At 39.6% G+C, this 8,104-nt stretch overlaps 1 non-coding gene across 1 annotated transcript; it reads right to left on the reverse strand.

The window, feature by feature from the left end:
• Window positions 1–7,841: 7,841 nt before the first annotated feature.
• LOC125299930 lies at window positions 7,842–7,948 on the reverse strand. Its single transcript, XR_007194472.1, has one exon. It is a non-coding gene; the product is annotated as a U6 spliceosomal RNA (small nuclear RNA).
• Window positions 7,949–8,104: the final 156 nt, after the last annotated feature.

Below are 8,104 nucleotides of genomic sequence, written 5' to 3' on the forward strand. Positions count from 1 at the left end.
GTTTTCCTGTTAATTTGTTATGTGGGTGAAATGAAAAAAAAAGAAAGTAAAACTGCTCAAATATGTTCAACATCTACTGTTTACTGAAATGTGCATAATTCACAGTGGTTACCATCCAGTGACGTCATAATATGCAAATTAGATGAGTAAATTGACACCCTTCATAAACTTTTGTTCATACTCAATGATTTTCACATTTACAGTAGGACTTTATCTCTGACCACTTGCAAGCCATGGCCTTTTGAAATTTTGATGTAAAAATCCAATTTACTTTTTTTAAACCCTGGCGGCTAAAGGGTAAAATAACCCTTAACGTTCGTTTTCAAAACCGTGCGACTCACGGAGTGGTTAGTGGTGGTGTTCGTTGATTATTAAAAGAAATATATCATTGCAATATATGATTTCAATCTGTGTTATTTGCTATTGTGGAACTATTTTTTTCAGATACCTCACAACCTCACAAGTATAAACTTCCGCTCAATATGAGTCAACTGGAATCCATGCATTTCCACGGAATTATTTTTGGAATCTGATCCCTTATCATACCTGTTCATTCATACTCGTCGCTCGACTTATCATGACTAAATTCAAGATGGCTGCGAAAGCTAAACTCTGTGAAGATACTGTCTGTATAAATCGTCTTGTAAGTAAACTACCAGTGCTTTTTCAAAGTTCTCAATGTCTCGTTTTAAATGTCAAGGCCCTCGGAAGTCTACCAATGAAGTATGGAGCTACTTTGAGCCTCGTAAATGGTGTAAAACAGTGATTTATTTGCATGGCTAGGCCGTTGCCCGAGGCACCCCCATCGAAAAACTGTTTGTAACTAGCGCCAGATTTCTGAGTGCAGGGGACAAGCCGAGATGAGCTATGAGACATACGTTCACTTATGCACCACTTTAGTTCATCCAAAACAAACCAGAAAAGGGACTCAAAGTGCTAAATACCGGAATTATCCTTGAATGAGCCAAATACGATGGACTCTGAGCTACAGCCCACCGAAACTAAAAGGGTGAAAGTGTATACATTTCGAAAAGACTGGCTTGACCAGTTTCCCTGGCTAAGATACAGTAAAGCTGATAATATGATGCACTGGATTTACTGTAAAGAGTGTGGGAAGGCATTGGCCGGCAATAGTGCATTTGCCAGTGGTTGTGATGCATTCCGAATTGAAACGCAAAAAAAACACAATGCAGCCACTAAACATACGGCATGCCGCGACAAATGCACCACTCAAGTGTCCCCTCTCCCCGCTGCCTTTCAGTGGCAAAACAGGTCATCAGAAGAGGCCGAGATAATCATTAAGTTTAACATTGCCTACAATATTGCAAAGGAAGAACTTCCCTTTACTAAGTTCAAGTCCGAAATAATTCTTCACAAAAAAATGGCTTGAACGTGAACCCGACGTACAGCAACGATGTTGCATGCGCACAATTTATAGGAGTCATCGCAGACACATTGGGAAAAAAGACATCTGAGGAAATTGGAAACAGCATATACGTCTTTCCTGATCGACGGAGACGCCGATATCGCCACAAAGGAATACGTCATTGTTTATGGTCGTATCTTGCCGGGAAGAAGACCGGTGAATATATTAATTGGACACATCGAGGTGGAGCATGCCCAAGGTAAGCATGTTGCCTGTGTCAATAATAAGCCTCCAGTTGATCTTTTGAAAATAAGAATAAATATGACATAAAAATTAAATATAGATTGCATTACAAACTCTTTATCTGAGAAGTAAATAATATTATCTTTTATTTGTTTTAGGAATTTATGCTGCCAGCATTTGCTGCTCTTGGGGACCAGTGTAGTAACTGGCTGGAGAAAACAAATTACTCTGGGTGCTGATGGTGCTGCTGTTATTTTGGGCAGCAAAGGTGGAGTGATAGCCCTTCTGCAGCAAGAGGCAGGTGACCACATTGTGCCTTGCCACTCTATGCCTCACAGGTAAGACTAGACGATAAGGTATGATTGATACCCTAAACTCTATGCCTCACCGGTAAGACTAGACGATAAGGTATGATTGACACCCTAAAGTCACTGTGAGTTATTTTCTTTCATACAGCATAGGTATATGGAATTAACAATGTTGTCAGTGCAGAGGGACAATCCAATGATAGGGCTAATTGTACAACCTTCTACATTTAATTGGGAAGACGTACCATTTCAGCCCAAAATCGCCAAGCTACAAAGGCCAGTGCAATTCTATCAGAATATTCCTTTCATGAAAGCACTTGTCATTGATTTTTAGGAATTTAGTTCATCGATGTTCTATGTGACTCATTTTTATTGTTGAATGGTACAGGTTAAGAAATCAATGGAAGACGCCACTTTTGTGGCCTTTTGCCATATTATTGCAGATGTGATCAGTGGCATTAGCAGTGGTGGAGGAAGTACTGAAACTCAGTACTTAAGTAAAAGTACAAATAAGCAGAGAAATATTTACTTAGTAAAAGTAAAAGTACCACAATGCCAACCCTACTTAAGTAAAAGTGAAAAGTACCTGATTTTAAATGTACTTTAAGTATTAAAAGTAAAAGTATGTGCATAATGATTTATTATCTTAATATCTATAGGCCTATTCTAATAATAAAAAAAATCAGCAGCTTATGAGGTGTGGCATTTTAATAAAGCTAGTTTTAGGTTATACTAGGCTAGATAGTTTTAAGCTGATGTAATTGTGCTTACCATCTGTGGCCCAGTTTACATTCTGACTTACAATTCTGGAGACTGATTCTGGTTATCTAGTGTGATCTGCTGAGTTAAGTATCATTCAGTAAAACACGAAGTTTATGGGGGTAGACAAGGGAAACGTCCGGTGGACCGTAATGCCAATTCTGCTGGTCCAGATTGAACAGAAAAGTTGTTGAGAAAGGTGTCTTTATGAGAAGATTCAGTTTCACTTGCGAGGACGCGCATAAACATTGAATGAGCGCTCACTTTACTACCCCCCAATGTAGGCTATGCCTCTTAATTTGATTACACAATTAAGAAATATTTTAATCTGGAACAATTTTTTACGGACAGCGGTTCTATAGTCTACCATTCATTTGTGCCGCAAATGATCAGACGTGTGACAGACGCATGAGCATAGCCTGTAACTTTGCTGCTCCACGGACTCGCAATCTCATCAGAGAGGAGGCCCTAACGCTGCAGATAATAGACAGAGAAATCATATGCTCAGGGCACAGAACACAGTTGCATGTCCAGTATAGCCATGGGTCTGGTGAATATAGCCTACCGAATGCAGATGGCTACAAGCTTACGCTTTGCCTGGTCCAGACTAGTTTAAAAGATTTAGAAGCGGGGCACCTAGCGCTCTTTCTTTGGTAGCAACCCAGCCCCCTGGTGAAACAAACGTGTTTGTCAAAGATTAAAAAAAAAAAAAAAAAAAACTGATCATAAAATGTAATGTAAAAAGGAACAATGGTGTTGTAGAAATGTAGCGGAGTAAAAGTACAGATAATTGCTGCAAAATGTAACGAAGTAAAAGTCAAAAGTATGCACTATAGATTCTACTCAAGTAAGGTACAAATACGTGGAAAAATGTACTTAAGTACAGTAACGAAGTATTTGTACTTCGTTACATTCCACCACTGGGCATTAGTATATTTAGCCTCCTGCTTCAGAGGAATGACATCATCCTACCACAGGTAAGGGAGATGAAGTGGGATGTGTAAATATGAATTGTGTTTGTGGTCATCTTCTGCTGTGTTAATAATAATGCACGGTTATATCTAAACAGGCAGTTTGTGGCCTTGAAATACTGCTGGTGACCACAGCCAAGCCTGGATGAAACGGCAGTCTACAAATTCCAGGTATGGAATGGTTGCCTCCCATTTAAACAGAGAACAGTATTTGTACAAATATTCCTAATAGCTCTAACTATCTCTACGATTTATACCACACACAGACAGTAACACTCAAAGGACAGGCATCAAAGCTGGCAGGAGATTGTGTTGCTGGCTCTAAACTTGACAATAAAATCCACTGTAAAACACCTGAAAGCAAGATTCAGTAGTCACCTGTCTTATAAGCACATGTAGATGAGAAATATAAATATTATTACAAGATTATAAAATAGTGTAATATTATAAATATTTATAAAATGTGACTCATTTACTAAAATGTATTTGTTATCACAATAACGGAGAGTGTTTCTGAGTCTGACACACAAGGCTGTCAAATGTTTCAAGACAATGAGCCATGTCATTTTTAGTATGAAGTTCACTTGCACATTTAATTTAGATTTTAAAATGTCATTTATCTTGATATTTTAAGTTTTACATTTAAAGAAGCCCTATGCAACAATTTTAACAAAAATGACCTTAATTATGCAGGTTGAGAGTCGTTCTGATGGTTCTACAACACTTTTTGGGTCGTTTGGTGGGTGCTTGGTGGTGGGTGCTTCATCGGAAAAACCGAATAACTTCCTGGTCGCTGTCCGAACACATCCGGATGGAACTCAGCGGAAGTATCCAATCGCGCCTCGAAAATGTAGTTAGATTGTAGTTTCTAAAAAGACTGCAAAACGGACTCCGTCTTGGCTTTGTTGCTGTTGAAATTGTAAGTAGCCTACCCTTGGGTAAACTTAGTTTTTGTAATGTGATTTGATAGTCTCTTGAACAATGTGTTTGCTCGACCGTTTTATTGTGAGCCCTGTATGTGTTTAGCTTGGTTTCTTGTTGGCTAGCTAGTGGGGGTTTAGCGTAGCAGTCACTTGCTACCGAAGCTGCAGGGGGATAACCTGACCCTCGCCAGATGAATTTCGTTCCGCTTAGCTCTGCCTAGCTTCACTCACATCCATCTGGGACCTCTTCCATTGAGAGTGATTTCTGCAACCAACTTTATGGTTCAGCCAATCAGGACGCAGGGCGGGAGTTTCATAGATGTGACGTAGTGGAGAAGCGACCGTGAGACTGTTATCAGCATCATGGGTTGGCTTCAATGTGAGTGATTGAAGTAGACTAGGCGGAGCGAAATTCATCTGGCTAGGGTCAGGTTAGCAGGGGGAGCTATGTCGTGAAAAATGCGAGCCCAAATCAAGCGAAAACCCAGAAACAGCGAAGGAATAACCAGACCTCCATAGGGCTTCTTTAAAGTGAAGTACTTTAAACACCAGCATGTTTTCAATAAGTTACCTGTGTTCTGAAATTTTGCTTCAAATAAAGAACTATGTTAACTGTTATCCAATCATTTACCAGTCAATATAGACAGGCAGCATTTTTTTTTTTTTTTTTAAAGAAATCCTGTAAAACTGCAATTGAATGGAGTCAGAAATAAGAAAAAAGTTGGTCTAGAGCCCTGCTTGTAGTTATTATGACATTATAATGTTCTAATATTATTATTATGTAAGGGATAATGTATAGTATGCCGGTCATTATTGGGAAAATAAGTCCCGACAGGGCGAACTGGACCCCGACGCGCAGCTGTTTGGTGACCTAAAAAGGGAGCTGCGACGGCTGGAGGACAGCAGAGGCCATCTCCGGGGCACGATGGAAGCGATGGGTTGGATGGTGTTAAAAGCACTTGAGAAATCAAAGAACATGATTCTAACAGCACTTTTCCCCTTGTCTAGGTGAGAATCCTGGTATGCAAACTGTAACGGGTCTAGTGCAGGGGTCTGAGCATACCTAAGACCAGTCGCTCCAATGTCTTCATCATGTGATGTTAGAGCGACAGGCCTGTAGTCATTAAACTCACTAGGGTGTGGCTTCTTAGGGAGGGGGTGTGATTGTCTGCCTTTGTGCTATTAGGATTCTACGCACTGAGGGCCAGATGTATGTACATTTGCGAACGTAGCGTTATCAGCGTCATGGACACGCCGCAGATTGCGAACGCTGTCAGACCCAAGTTTCCGTCGTATTTTATCAATCGTTCAATCCTTAATGTTTAACTGCACCTTTCTCTGCACATAAACGCAATTTACGAACGTCCACAACTGAATGGCAGCGCCTACATACAAGCGCAGTTGAATGAAGTTAACTGATGACAACATTAAAAAGAATCAAATGTTTAGCGATCATGAAATAATACCATACATGATAAGATGTAAACAAACAGAGAGATAATGAAGATCAGTAGTTCTACTCAAACTACTTGTGCACATTTTCCATGAAATAGTCAAAATTATCATTTTTAACATTTGATATGTTGCCTGTGTCCTTTGCAGATTATTACATTCTGGTTTTAAATGTCCCAACTTGTTCTGTTTCGGGTTTGTACATTAAAACCATGAATAAGTTATTTCATCCACAAGTACTTACTTTGGTATTTTGACACCTCGAGGGGGATTTGAACCTACGCTTTTGGCGTCACTCTCATTACGCATGTGCAGAGCGCGTGTTCTTCAGTATTGTCATCATCCTCATAACAGAGAAGATGACATTCTTGAAATTTCAAGTGTATAAATGTTGACATTGAAGTTGGCATGCTATTTCAACTGTATTCAAGCTTCACCTCATCATGGCAGAAATAGGTTTTGTTCATTTGTGGGCCTAATATTCCATCGTACACCACTGATGTCATGCTAACTGTACATTGCTTTCACTCAAATCACAGTCCATTTTAAAGTCTGGGTAGGTTGAGATTCTTCAGGATAAACTGGTTTTTATGTCTTACTTTTTTTTAAAGCCTCAATTAACGTTGTGTCAGTCTGTTTTTTATAATCAGATAAATATAGTTATTTTCTGACAGGGCAAACAGGCTTGATTACTATGGCAAAAGAGGCCATCTAGTGGTATTTTGATGTACTGCAATGACTACGTGGTCAATTGCGCCCTCTGGTGGTTGTTTGGTGTATTTCTACAGAGAAGAATGATTTCACTGCAGTTTGGTGCATTTCTACAGAGAAGAATGTGATTTTACTGTGGTATTTTAGTGTACTGCAATGACTAGTAAATGAAATGACGTGGTAAAGTGTGCCCTCTGGCGGCTGTTTGGTGTATTTCTACAGAGAAGAATGTGATTTCTCTGCAATTTGATGTATTCCTACAGAGAAGAATGAGATTTTGCTGCTGTATTTTGGTGTACTACAATGTCTAGTAATGAAATGACGTGGTCAAGTGCGCCCTCTGGCGGTTGTTTGGTGTATTTCTACAGAGAAGAATGATTTTACTGTGGTATTTTGGTGTGCTGCATGACTAGTAATGAAATGATGTCAAGTGCGCCCTCTGGCAGTTGTTTGATTAATTTTTACAGAGTAGAATGTGATTTCACTGCAATTTGCTATTCTTCTCTGTAGGAATACGAGATTTTGCTGCTGTATTTTGGTGTACTACAATGTCTAGTAATGAAATTATGTGGTCAAGTGCGCCCTCTGGTGGCTTTTTGGTGTATTTCTACAGAGAAGAATGTGATTTCTCTGCAATTTGATGTATTCCTACAGAGAAGAATGAGATTTTGCTGCTGTATTTTGGTGTACTACAATGTCTAGTAATGAAATGATGTGGTCAAGTGCGCCCTCTGGCGGTTGTTTGGTGTATTTCTACAGAGAATAATGATTTTACTGTGGTATTTTGGTGTACTGCATGACTAGTAATGAAATGATGCGCTCTCTGGCGGTTGTTTGGTGTATATCTACAGAGAAGAATGATTTTACTGTGGTATTTTGGTGTACTGCAATGAAATGACGTGGTCAAGTGCGCCCTCTGGCGGTTGTTTGGTGTATTTCTACAGAGAAGAATGTGATTTCACAGTGGTATTTTGGTGTACTGCAATGACTAGTAATAAAATGATGTGGTCAAGTGTGCCCTCTGGTGGTTATTTGGTGTATTGGAAAAATGTGATATCACTAAAATTTCGTTTTTTGCTAATTCTATTGTTCATAACAGTTAAAATATCAAAATATGGAACGCTTCACGAATTTGCGTGTCATCCTTGCGCAGGGGCCATGCTAATCTTCTCTGTATCGTTCCAATTTTAGTATATGTGCTGCCGAAGCGAGCACAAACTAAGAACATGTTCGGGATGTTTTTAAACCCGAAATGGCGAACGTCTCGTGCGTGACGGTGTTTTACGTTCCGGCGCAAGCACACTAAATGCGCGCATCCACGACCCCAGCAAATGCAACTCTAACCGTGACTATTTCTTGCTAATCTACGTT

Source organism: Alosa alosa, chromosome 8, assembly GCF_017589495.1.
Source record: "Alosa alosa isolate M-15738 ecotype Scorff River chromosome 8, AALO_Geno_1.1, whole genome shotgun sequence".
Classification (NCBI taxonomy): domain Eukaryota; kingdom Metazoa; phylum Chordata; class Actinopteri; order Clupeiformes; family Clupeidae; genus Alosa; species Alosa alosa.